This window comes from Zootoca vivipara, chromosome 13 (assembly GCF_965207765.1).
Source record: "Zootoca vivipara chromosome 13, rZooViv2.hap1.1, whole genome shotgun sequence".
NCBI classification, from domain to species: domain Eukaryota; kingdom Metazoa; phylum Chordata; class Lepidosauria; order Squamata; family Lacertidae; genus Zootoca; species Zootoca vivipara.
The window spans coordinates 19,590,702-19,604,139 of record NC_142596.1 but is presented as its reverse complement, the minus strand read 5'-3'; the positions used below and the strand labels follow the sequence as shown (position 1 = coordinate 19,604,139).

At 43.4% G+C, this 13,438-nt stretch overlaps 1 protein-coding gene across 2 annotated transcripts in view; it reads right to left on the bottom strand.

Moving 5' to 3' along the window:
* The window catches only part of KLHL25 (kelch like family member 25), a 32,782-nt gene extending 22,135 nt beyond the window's left edge, over window positions 1-10,647 (bottom strand). Inside the window, exon 1 of one of the 2 annotated variants that reach the window (XR_004693582.3) lies at window positions 10,476-10,613. The gene's annotated coding sequence lies outside the window, so the exon portion shown is untranslated. Of the gene's footprint in view, window positions 1-10,475 lie in introns of both variants that reach the window. The other variant, XM_035131630.3, reaches the window with a different exon arrangement.
* Window positions 10,648-13,438: the final 2,791 nt, after the last annotated feature.

Here is a 13,438-nt window from a genome sequence, read left to right as displayed (position 1 = left end):
GCAAAAGAAATTTTTGTATAAATTGCTCCACCCTCTTTTCCCTCTGGCCCCTCTCACCACTGATGTGGCCCCTGGAAGGCTGCCCTAGAAGGGAATGTGGCCCTTGAGCTGAAAGAGGCTCCCCAACCTTGCCTTACGATAACCAAGGGCCTTCCAGATGTTTTGGACAACTCTCAGCATCCCTAGCTAGCAGATGAGAGGCCAGAGGCCGAGAGGAACAGGCTTGCTTAAGGATTCCTAGTGAGCTCATGGCAGAGGCGGAATTCAAAGTAGGGTCTTCCCAATCCACTGCTCAGTCTTTTGGCCATCGTGCTACACCAGATTTCTGGTGCGCCACATGATCTTCATTTTTAAGGGTGCTGGTGTTATAGATATATCAACCCTGTTAGACTTTCATGGAAATCAGGGCATTCTGAGCTTCATATGTGCCCAATTTCAGTTTTGTGGGTAGGGTGAAATAGGGTTAGGCAAAGACGTCGATTTCAATTTCTCATCTTTCCGAATCTTAAATTCAGTTCTCCATATCCATACGAGGTTTTTTTTAAAAAAAGAGAACTTCCGAAAATTCATAATCATTTTAATTTCTCCTAATATACACGTTTGTATGCAATTTCCTCTAACACACTGCACTTTTATACACTAGTGTATATTTTTGTACACTTAACTTGGCTGGAGACTGGCAATGAAAAGTTCAGAGACCTGCAAATTTCAAAAGACAGCCGTGTTTCAGCTCACATACCGTTTCAGAAAGTGTGGATTAGGTGAAGTTTTCCTTCAAACGTGAATGGCATTTCTCCCCCATCCATGCTGGGGAAGTGCCGTGATCATTTTGAGGAGCAGGAGTAAATCTCTCTATGTATAATATAAACCTCTGTCTTTATAACGCAGCGTAAGAACAATCAGCACCTCTGGGACATCCAAAGGTCATTGATACACCCACCCTCCAGCTGGACATTCCATTCCCCCTTGCTCCATCCCACAGAGGACCAGAGCCTTTAAGGAGGGAATCTTCCTTAAGTCAGAAACCAAATCATCTTCCTCCAGGCCTTTCTTGCAGCAACACATTCCCCCACGGGCCACTGCAGCTGGTTGGGCCTAAACAGATGTTTGTTGCTAATTACACCCTCCCAGTAAACATTTAGAAAGGGAGGAGTAAAAATAGCAACTTATACTTAGCACGAAAACAGGGAACTGATGGTGGCAAAACTCCCAGAAGCTGCCAAAAAATGGTTTTGAAAGAAGCATCCCATCCCATGTACAAGAAAAGATATTGTACCTTTATAGGCGGGGGCTGCCAATTAATTTTAGGTAGGGAATGTCCTCAGTTCCGCAAGCCTAATGCAAGACAGCCGGAGAAGAGAGGGTGGCGCTCCCTTGGCCAATGCCTTCCGAAAAGGCCGTCCCGGCTTACCCTTAGCAGCAAAGGGTGTTCCCCCGTTTATATTTTAAGCAGCACAAGTTTGGGTGTAGCCAACCTCGCCTTCAGTCTGAGCGGCTTCCTTGGGTTCAAATGAATGCACTTTGTTAAGCTCTTTTAAGGACTGCAGCCAAAGCAACGATTTAGGTAGTCTCATGGAAAGAAGGAAGACAAAACAAAAAATAAAAAAGGAATGGAAGATTTTTGACGATTATTTAGCAAATAATTAGATATCTAAAAGTCAACCGGCAGAGTACACCTGAACCCAATATAAATTAAAGAAGAGATAATGATGTAAATTGATTAAGAATTGTGCGATATAAAAAGGTTAAAAGTTTATGAATTACAGAGAGGTAAATTGGAAGTCAGCATTTAAAGATTTTCTTTGTTTTTGTTTAATACCTTATGTGTTGCTTTTTATGTGGCATTTGGTATTTGTTTTTTTCGTTGTCGTGTGTTTTTGTTTTTGTGTTTTGCTTCCCCCCCTTTCCCCTTTTTCCCCCTTTCTTTTTTCCTCTCTTTTTTTGTTTTTGTTTTATTTTGTAAAAATATGTAGATGAAGAATGTTTTGTGTCTGTAATTCTGTTGTTTATTAATGCTTTTAATGAGAAAACTAATTAAAAAAATGAAAGAAGAATGGATATTGAAACTGATGGACTATGCTGAAATGGCAAGACTGACCGGGAAGATCAGATACCAAGAGGACAAGATATTTTAAAAAGAATGGATTGATTTTGTTGAATACATGAAGGAGCACTGTAAGCACCTAAAAATGTTCGCAGATTTGGATTAGCACTTGTACAGTGGTACCTCTACTTACAGATTTAATGTGTTCTGAACACACCTTTGTAAGTTGAAAAAATTTGTAAGTCGAATCCCATAGGAATGCATTGAGAGAAAAAAATCATAAGTCGAAGCAACCCTAGCTAAAAATTCGTAAGTAGAAAAAATCCTATCTAAACCGCATCCAAGATGCCGGATGGAGCTCTGTTTGTAAGTAGAAACATTCATAAATAGAGTTATTTGTAAGTAGAGGTACCACTGTAATATAATTTGATAAAGACACCAACAAGGAAAATAAATAGTTTGGATAAAGGTATTTAGATGCAGAAACGAGAAGTAATAAATATTGGAAAGCAGGGAGAGGAGTGGGGGGAAGTCCGGGGGTTAGAAGAACCCCCATAAAGATACTTCCATGGGTTATGAGTCCAATTCACTAGCTTCAAGTGGATCTGACAAAGCACAGTCCACAAAACCTTGCACCATAATAAATGTCCCCCTCTCTAAGTTGCCAAAAGACCCTTTGTCTGTTGCACAGAAACACAACAAGCAATGATACCCCTCTGGAAATGGAAACCATAGTTGGGTGAGCACATTCAAAACTCCTTAGTAGAGATCTGCACCCCTGAGCTGCGCTGCCGGGGATCCTCAGGGAGGGGAAATCTCTTTGAAGGTAACTTGTACATTAGTTAAGCCCAAAATTATCTCTTGCTTTTCCAACATACGTTGAACCATGGAAGCTTCCAACCTGAGAAGCTTGTGTGTCGGCTCTCAGAAGCAAGCTTGCTCCCAAAGATAACACATTACCCATTAGATTTGACTTCATTTATCAAGTACAACCACACTACTGTTATCATTAGAGCTGGGAGACAGTGGAAGCAAAGAGGAGAACCTCAATTCTGCAAGCAGAAATGCTTTTTCATGTGTGTGGAAATGAGGCATGTACGGTACTTGTACCTCTAGGGACTTTCTTTTCAAAGTTTGCTCTATTGTTGATTCAAAGCCAGGGACATTGTGCTGAAGTCTTGCTGCAATGCAGCTCCAACTCTTTGATGCCTTCGGTTTACTGACCGTTGCAAATTGCCATTGTTTTTTTTCGGAGACACTAACAATGCCTAAGTCCTGTCTGGCCAATGTACTGAAATAGCCAGGAATATCTATTTCAAAAGTATGTATTTAAACTCTAGTTTTGCTAATATAACAATCACCAGGTTTCTTTTAACTGCTGTTCTCTAGCGCAAGGAAACTCTTTGCTTCGTGTTTAAGACTGGAGACAGCTCTAATGGTAAGATAACTGCTGGATTTCGTGTTTTCAAAACTAGGGCATCAGATGTTGTGTATTTCTTCATCCAGCACAAAGCCTGGCTATTGGTGCATCTCACTCAGCCCTGTTCACAATGTCAGGCAGTAGCTTTCCAGGGTTTTAGACAAGGAGATTTTAATAGGTCCAGGTCTAGGAACTGGACCTGAGACCTTCTTCATGCAGAGCAGATGTTTTGACACTGAGCTACAATGCTAACATGAAGCTGTGCTTGCTGAGGCTGATGGGAAAGGTAGTCTAAAACAGCTGGAAGTCCCCAGCCCAGGAAAGACTGGCCTATTCTACCCTGTTTCTCCTAAAATAAGCCATAGCAGGATTTCTAAGCATTTGCGCAATATAAGCCATACCCCGAAAATAAGACATAGTGATAGGCGCAGTTCTGGAGGGCCCCATGGAAGAGGCGAGGCTGGACGCGTAATAAAAAATAAAACATCCCCTGGAAATACTGTGGGTTTTTTTATAGGAAAAATAAATATAAGACGGTGTCTTATTTTCGGAGAAACACGGTAGTGAGCCTGCTACTGTACTTCTTCCCACACTCTACCTTAAGGCCAATTGCTTTAACACCAATGAGTGTCTTCCCACCCTCTGCTTCGCTTAACCCCGCTGCTAACAAAGAGTTCCGGATCTCAAAAGCTTAGAAACACAGGAAGCAGCCTTACACCAATTCAGACCATTGATCCACCCCAAACCTGAATATTCCACACTCAGCGGCTCTTCAGACTGACTGTCAGCAGGTTTCAAACACTACCTTACTATGAAATTTCTCAGGGGGCAGTGGTACTTTTGTGTGTTTCAAGAGGCTGCGAACAAGATCTTGGCAAAGCGTGAAGTTGAAAGAGACTCTTGATCGGAGAGGAACACAGCACTTAGGCTATGCCAAAGGCAGTGTTCAAAATTAGCCAGGCGCCAGGTCTAAACCACTGAGCCTAGGGCTTGCCCATTGGAAGGTTGGCGGTTCGAATCCCCGCAAAGGGGTGAGCTCCCGTTGCTCGGTCCCAGCTCCTGCCAACCTAGCAGTTCGAAAGTATGTCAAAGTGCAAGTAGATAAATAGGTACCACTCCAGCGGGAAGGTAAATGGAGTTTCCGTGCGCTGTTCTGGTTTTCGCCAGAATCAGCTTAGTCAAGCTGGCCACATGACCTGGAAAAACAAACGTCGGCTCCCTTGGCCAGTAAAGTGAGACGAGCGCCGCAACCCCAGAGTCGTCCGCGACTGGACTTAACTGTCAGGGGTCCTTTACCTTTACCTATCAACCACTTGCAACCAAATGAAGATGCCTGGGTGCCAGGATGGCGCCTGACATCTCCGCCATCTGGGGATCATTGGATCTGGACTGTTTTAACAAACTAATACCCCATCCTGTAGAATTCTATCGGTTATATTTTATCTGCACAATCAGAATGAACTTCTGGAACCATATTGCTTTTTCTGTGCAGCCTGAGCAGGAGCAGCTACCATTAAGAAAAAGAGGCCAGAATAGGCCAATATATATGTGGACTCTCCCTGGATCAAGTGACTTTTCTTCCTTAAGTTCTCAAAGCTCTTAACCTAGCTCAAGGTCATCTGAATTTTAATTGAGAATCAATCAGTCAGTCCATCATCTGAAAAGTAAGACTTTAGAGCCATCTTGCCCCCAAACAACAACTGGACACTCTACTTTTGGCGACTATAACCTTGGTTTTAAGAGCCATTTGGTGCCTAGCTTATATACCTGAGTTTCTAACGCTGGAATGGAAAAGAGTTTGTGCCACAATATGAGTCTAGTAGTCCATATGTTAGGAGGCCACAAGACCATGCCCTCCCCCTATTTCACTCTGGCCTTTATGAACACCCTGCCTAATAAATCAAAGGCACCCATCCCCGCCTCTGGGATGCAGGGCAAAGACAGGCTGACCTTTGGCCGACAAATCAGAATTTAAAGTCTCTTTGCAAGTTTGCAAAGCAGACAAGTTGCAAAGGCTCAGCATCCCGCAATGAGGCAAAAGGACTACCCAGCATTGGCAGAAAGGGCTCCTTGGCCAGCTGAAGCAGTGCTAACGGCCACTGTGGGGATGTAAACTTGATGAGGAAAAACGCATTGATGTGATTGTGGTTAAAAGTCAAGTCGGTGGTTGTGGGCTGATGCAACAAGTTGATCCCAAATGCTTCCTTAGCAGGCATTCCAGCAGAACTGGGTCCTGTTAAGCAGCATCAGAGCAATTTAATTTACTGTCGGAAAGGGAAAGGAAGAAATGCAACTCTCCATAAACAAGCTTCGACATTTGCAGTTCCAATTCACCTGCCCTTTTCCTACAGTGCATCCGGCCAGCGGATTGCTAAGCATCCCTGGCAACAGCTGGAGAGATGCAACCTAAATAAATGCAAACCTTTTCTATTTGGCTTGGGATTGTCCTCAACAACTCAGATCTCCTGTTGCTTGCTGCTGGATTTTTCCTTGTAGGCTTAAATTCTTGGCTGCTCCCGGTCTCTAAGGATGAAAAAGTATTCTGTATTCTACCCTCAGGCAATCTGGCGTGTGATGTACAATGCTGCACCTTCAGAACCATAAGATTTTCAGTTTTTTATAAAATGTATGGCGCTAGTCCTCAGGATTGAGGGGATGCATCATGAATCACAAGGGCTGCCAGTCATCTAAGAACTCTGAAGGTGTACATAGTTCCAACAAGTCATTTCCCCTGGAGGGCAGAAACTCAGGTACCCAAAGGCCTGTTGCTTTCTCACGTGCATTTGCCTGCACATCCAGATGCTTAGATCGGGGCCTTTTCAGCTGTGGCACCCCATCTATGCCACAATCTCCCAGGGAGCTGCTGCTTTGGTACCCTTCTCTATTCTGTAGTGTGTATTTTTGCCATCGTGTGCCCTTACTTTTCTCAGGCCTTTTAAAATACAATTTTATTCTGCTGCTCTTACACTCTTTTACAGCTGTTGCAGTTTTTGCAAGTTAGTTTTTTTGTTCCATTAGGGAAAAAAAACCCACACAACAGATATTCTCTGCAAGCTGCCTTCTTCAGGAATACCGACAGGAAAGATCCATCACTTTTAAGTTAGTGGATAAAACAACAGATGTGGAAAAAACAGAGACACCTGTCTACTTTGTACTCAGGCTGCAGAACTAAATATTTTAGGCCCAAAATCTTGCTCAGCTTGGCACAGAGGCTAGATTTTTCAAGCACAGAGTAAGCTATATTATATACCGTTCTGCGGCACGTCCTTAATTGTAGCCTGTCCACACATTTAACCTGTCCTGTCTATCTTGTTCCACTTGCTCCCGCCTCTGATTGTTGCTTAAGAAGTTGATGAACCAGCAAATTGCTTTGGAATTATGGAGATGAGGTTCACAGTTGTGCTTTAACTAGATCAAAGGAAGCACACTGGTGGAGAGAAGGGAGCTTTTTAGCCAGGGTGGCCCTGGTTCAGATCTCATCTCAGGCACAAATCCATGGACTGCCTCCAGAAATCGATAGCAGCTCTCTTGCTCAACCTTCCCCTCCACACCAGTGATTTCAGGGTCATAATGCTCAGTACTTTACAGGATAATTGTAGGGATAACTGAAAGACTATAGCCAAGTGTTAAAAACGCAGCAGTTTCAATAATACATGCTAACCACAATTTGTTTTTTAAACAACAACCTTTGTATCCCATCTTTCATCTCATGAGCTCATTAGCATACGTATCTCTCCATCCTCCTGCCATTACACACATTTTATTTGATTTATTCAAAGCCATTTATAATATTTTTAAAGATCTCTAAGCAGTATACAAGAGAAAAGCAAAGACTGTCATTAAAATAGAAATAGAACAACAACCAAAAAAACCCCCAACAAAGCAGCAGCATAAAAGCATATAAAAAAACAAATAAAATAGGCATGCAGAGGATTCAAACACATAAATCAAGGTCTGATCTTATGTTTCATGGAAAGCCTGGACAGAGAGATAAGCTTTCACAAGACAGCTAATGGTTGTTGCCTCATGCCTACATTGGCTCCCAGTATGTTTCCGAACACAATTCAAAGTGTTGGTGCTGACCTTTAAAGCCCTAAACGGCCTCGGTCCTATATACCTGAAGGAGCGTCTCCACCTGCGTTGCTCAGCCTGAGGTCCAGCAGCGAGGGCCTTCTGGGGGTTTCCTCACTGCAAGAAGCAAAGCTACAGGGAACCAGGCAGAGGGCCTTCTTGGTAGTGGTGCCCGCCCTGTGGAACACCCTCCCGTCAGATGTCAAAGAGATAAACAACTACCTGACATTTAGAAAACATCTGAAGGCAGCCCTGTTTAGGGAAGTTTTTAATGTGTGGCATTTTAATGTATTTTAATCTTTGTTGGAAGCCGTCCAGAGTGGCTGGGGAAACCCAGCCGGATGGGCGGGGTACAAATAATATTATATTATATTATTACTATTATTATGTATGGCAGAGTGAAGGGCACTCCACAGATCTGGGGGTAACAGCTGGAAATGCCCATTTCTGTGTCACTGACCTATGATATTCTGTAAAGTGCTGTGCCACGAGTAGAATTTCCCCACATGATCCAAGCCAGTGCTTCCCAAACTTGGGTCTCCAGCTGTTGTTGGACTACAACTCCCATCATTCCTAGCTAGGAGAACCTAGTATATAGTATATCTACTAATGATATAGTATATCATTAGTATAAAGATATAGTATATCTTTATACTAATGTATGGAAATGTAACTGACTTTCCTCCCTCCCTCTTCATTCTCACACACTTTTTTCTCTTTTTGTCACTCCATCTTTTTATAAATGAAAATCTTCTAATAAAATATAAAGTCCTCATGGGAAGCAACTGTTCAGGACCATGGGAGGTGTCCTGTCCCACAGGGTTCTATCTTGTCCAACATGCTATTGAATATCTATATGCAGCTTCTGAAGTTCTCTTTGCTGCTGCTTCTGCAAGAGGTGCTTTCTTAAACTGGGGGTGCCAGAAACTGAACCTGGACCCCTCACAACACGAGCTGCAGCACTGTGCTGGAGATCTTAAAGGAAGAGATTACTGCAATGCCTTGTGCACAAGCCTATCCTTAAAAAAAACATATGTTTGGAAACATCCACTAGTGAAAAATGTAAGAGCCTTGCGAGGCTCTCGTGAGATCTCAGTGGAACCCCGAAGCCACCACAGCTGCTTCTCCTCCCCCCTTCTCTTGCAGAGGCATCAAGGGGTGGCTGCCCGCCTAGGTGCCCCTTGGATTCCGTTGCCTGAGGCAGCGGCCTCCATCTGCCTCATGGATGGGCCGGCATTCACCAGTGAAATTTCAGACCTAAGTTAGTCATGTTTGTTAACGTAAAAAATAAACTATATTGGAAAGTGTGCTGTTGGAAAATAAATCAAGATAGCAGGGCTAAAGGAAAATTCCTGATGTGAGGGAAGAAGTATGTAAACCAACAACCACCATAGCCTAAATAGCAAGCAATTCAATCTATATTAGCCTGAACCAGGTGCTTCTGTATACAATGGAACACAACACACACACAAAGGTTCTCTGGGTGTCACTTTCCAACCAATCATTCTTTTTTTTCCTAGCATGCACTCCCTCCAAAGCAAGATCCATTGTTTGCTGCTGAATTTTAAAGTACTGGGTAAGATTATAAACGGCTTAGCTAAGTACTGCAGGAAATGGGGGCTTTTTGCAGTAAACAGCACCCTGTGACCCAAATATCGCTTTCAGTGTATTTCTAGCTATATGCAATGAATGAACAAACACATCCAGTTAGCTAAGCTTCCTGCAGTCTCTTAGTCTCACACACATACCGGTAATACTCTGATATAGGTCACACAATACTGTATATTATTTTCTCCCCCACCTCCATGCATGTGTGTGTGTGTTTTGATAATATATATCTCAGAAGAATTTGGACAACAAAAAAGAATGGTGATCATGGATTTTAAAGCTGTGTCTTAGCTCAGCAGACAAAGCCCACATCATTCCAGAGTGTCATATACCAGCATCAGCAGGGAAGCTAGGTATTTAGTGTAGGGAAGTAGCAATCCATGACCCTAATTAAGGTCTCCCTGGGCGTTCGAATGCACTCAAGAGAGCAGGAAAGGGTTCTGGAAATAATTATGCTACAGTCCACATCACCTTCTAAAAGCTATTCTGTAAAGTCTCCCTCCTCTCAAAACCACAGACACACATTAAAAGACACTTATATACAGCACGCATCCGTCCACAATAATCCCACATTGACTTTTCGGAGTTTATTTTAAAACAACCAGCTCAAGAAAAAGACGGGTGTTAATTCAACAACAACAAAAAGCTCAGATCCCATACGGCGAACCCTAGGCTTGTCCAGGTATTATCCTAACCTCATATGCCATCATATAACTATGTAGTAAACAAAGGAGTTCATGTTTTTAACCGGAATCCGCAAGAAAACGTTTCCCTTCCAACACCCATGACTATATATTTAAAAAGATGTCAATGTTTTTAAGCTAGCATTCTTTTTTTTAAAAAAATGTTTGCAAACCAAAAGGTTTTGCAACGAAAGATAAAATAATCGGGATGGGGGTGAGAATAGAACCCACCTCTAGTTTTTAAACTTAGACAGCAATACTGATTTTGGACGCGTTGCGGGTTGTTTATTCAAAGTCAGGGAATTTTCACCTCCTGATCGCTTTCTCTTCCTCCCTTTCTAGTTATTTCCAGCATTATTTTGCAAATAGCTTAAACCCCCTTCGCGAAGCGTGGCAGGCAGCAATCAGCAGAGCCCTCTCTCCAAACCCTTGATCTCTCCTGCTGCCTCGTCGGAGCTGGATTGTCCAGACAGGGCTCAAAAGCAACCTGCTCAGGGTCCACTTGGACCTCGTTTGCATCCATATCAGCGCTCTGTATATTAACCTCTCCGGTATCGACTCTTCCCTCCGGTGTGACTCCTCTTCGCCCCCAGGGAGGATGTTTCATAAAAGAGCGCCTATCAAAAGTACAGTACAGTACAGTACTCACATTCAGAATCTCTCCAGGGTGATGTTTCACTTTGCAGATCACAGTAGATCCCTCCGCTGATTAGCACTCATGCCTTCTCCCCCGCCACTTAAAAGTAACTCACTCACATGATACAATGTAATGGGGGGGTGATCAAAGTAACTAGTTTCCCCAAACAGGAGGTGGAGGTTACAGCCTACGGTGCAAGGCAGCCAATCAGAGGAGGGAGCATTGTGACAAGTGACCCAGCCGCACCAATCGATGCGTCTCCTGGGAGAGAAAAGGCGAGTGGCTCAGCGCTTTGATTCACCAGTGAGATGGCGGGGAAAAGATTCTTGGGTGGAGCTGTAGGATTGGTCTGGAAGTCTCCAAAGGGGCGGGGGGAAAGAAAGGAGTACAGTACAGGCTGGTTGTTGTTGTTGTTGTTTTCTTTAAAGGTACAGGCGCCTCAAAATTAGAATAAAATATTTTTTTATTGCATGATTCAACAGTTTTAGTCTCTTTTCACCCCTTCCTTTTGTTTCCTCACGTTTTATTTATTTATTTATTTATTTATTTATTTATTTATTTATTTATTTATTATATTTACATCCTGTCTTGCTTAGGAAGAGCTGGATGTGATGTAGCATGCAAGGCTCCCCCCACTCCTCAATTCATCCTCAAAACAACCCTGTGCGGTAGGTTATTTTATTATTTATGTCATAAAATTCATACACTGCTTGATTGTTTTTTAAAACAAACAAACACACACACACACACACACACAAGTTAAACTAATAAAGTTATCAATAAAAATATTACGGAAAAAATGTTAAACATTCAAAAATTAAAATCAACCATAAACTAAAAACAGATTAAAACACACATCAATATTCTAAATAGTTGGTTAGCCTATATAAGCTAGGCTGAGATACGGTCCCAGTCCAATGTCATTCAGTGTGTGCTTCATAGCTGAGTGAGGATTTGAACCCTGGTCTCCCAGGTCCTAGTCCAGTGCTCTAGCCACTATACCACACTGTCTCTCTGACAGACTGTCATATACGCTGACAGTTCTTGTTTTGCCCTGGGCAGAAGTCCCTATTTTTCTGGCACTTGTACCTTCAACTCTATTTCTGTGGGCGCCTTACTACAATTTTGTCAGAGTAAGTTGCTAGACATGTCATTGTTAGGGTCCTCTCCTTCTCTATTTATTATTATTTATTCAACTTATACACTACCCTATACCCAGAGGTCTCGGGGCTGTTCACCAGCGTCTCCATAAGTTCAAACTCTGAGCCAGCGGCGATTTCAGCATTAGACGGAGTTTATTTTTATACCTCACCTTTCAGATTACAGATCCTTCTAAAGCGGCTCATGGCAAAATATGAAATAATGATAATGGTAATTGTTGTTGTTTAGTTGTTTAGTCGTGTCCGACTCTTCGTGACCCCATGGACCATAGCACGCCAGGCACTCCTGTCTTGCACTGCCTCCCGCAGTTTGGTCAAACTCATGTTCGTAGCTTCGAGAACACTGTCCAACCATCTCGTCCTCTGTTGTCCCCTTCTTCTAGTGCCCTCCATCTTTCCCAACATCAGGGTCTTTTCCAGGGATTCTTCTCTTCTCATGAGGTGGCCAAAGTATTGGAGCCTCAGCTTCACGATCTGTCCTTCCAGGGAGCACTCAGGGCTGATTTCCTTAAGAATGGATAGGTTTGATCTTCTTGCAGTCCATGGGACTCTCAAGAGTCTCCTCCAGCACCATAATTCAAAAGCATCAATTCTTCGACGATCAGCCTTCTTTATGGATAATGGTAATAAATATGTCTAAAAGCGATATCAAATATGATGGTGATAATTGGCTGCCTACTCTCCCCTACCGCTCCAGTCTCTGAAAGATCCACCGAGGAACATAAATGCAGCAGTTGTTACCGTAATTCTGAGAGCAAATTCAGTGGGCTGCCCCTCAAGCAAAACCCTTGCCTCAGCAAACTCTAGCTAACCCAGCCTGCCATCCACATCCATGGATAGGGGAAAATTTATAGCGGCTGTCTGCAGAGAAAGCCTACTAAGGAAATATCCGCAAACCTTTCAGAAAAGAGCCTTGTCTCGGAAGGGGCTTTCTTGCCCCATGAAGTGGATACACCCTGGTGCAGCTCTGTGGACTTCAGCATCGCCGCCCCTTTTTTGCACCAGGATAATAAAGCCCATCAGATTCACTTAACAATGAGCTGTTTGCTCTTTGCCATCTCCAGTGGCTTCCCCAGGTGGTACTGTTAGGACAAAAGATTGCCCAACAGCAATTTTAAGAAGCATGAAGATGCTGATGAGACATTTTGCCCTGAGTGCCTATTTGCAACTGTTCCCAGGACTGAGCTTGGAGTGCATAATTCTCAAGGGAGCAGCCTTGTCAGTCTGAAAAGCTGCCTTGCATTAGGGGCCAGTCAGTTTTCCTTCTAGGCAAAATGAAATGTCAATTATCCCTTCTCATCGTGAGCAGCAACAAGAGCACCTGATGATGTGACCATATGTGTTACAGAAGAAGTAGAAGAAGAGTTTGGATTTGATACCCCACTTTATCACTACCCGAAGGAATCTCAAAGCCACTAACATTCTCCTTTCCCTTCCTCCCCCACAACAAACACTCTGTGAGGTGAGTGGGGCTGAGAGACTTCAAAGAAGTGTGACTAGCCTAAGGTCACCCAGCAGCTGCATGGGGAGGAGCGGAGACGCGAACCCAGTTCACCAGATTATGAATCCACCGCTCTTAACCACTACACCACACAGGCTCTCAAGGTGTGGGGAACCTCTAGATATTGCTGGACTTCATCTCCAATCATCCCAGACCATTGGCTAGGCTGGCTGGGACTGGCAGGAGCTGGAAACCACAGCAATTTAAGAAGATCCTGCTGAATCAAGCCAGTGGCTCATCTAGTCCAACATCCTGTTCTCACAGTGGCCAACCAGATGCCTGTGGGAAGCCTTCAAGCAGGACCTGAGCCCAAG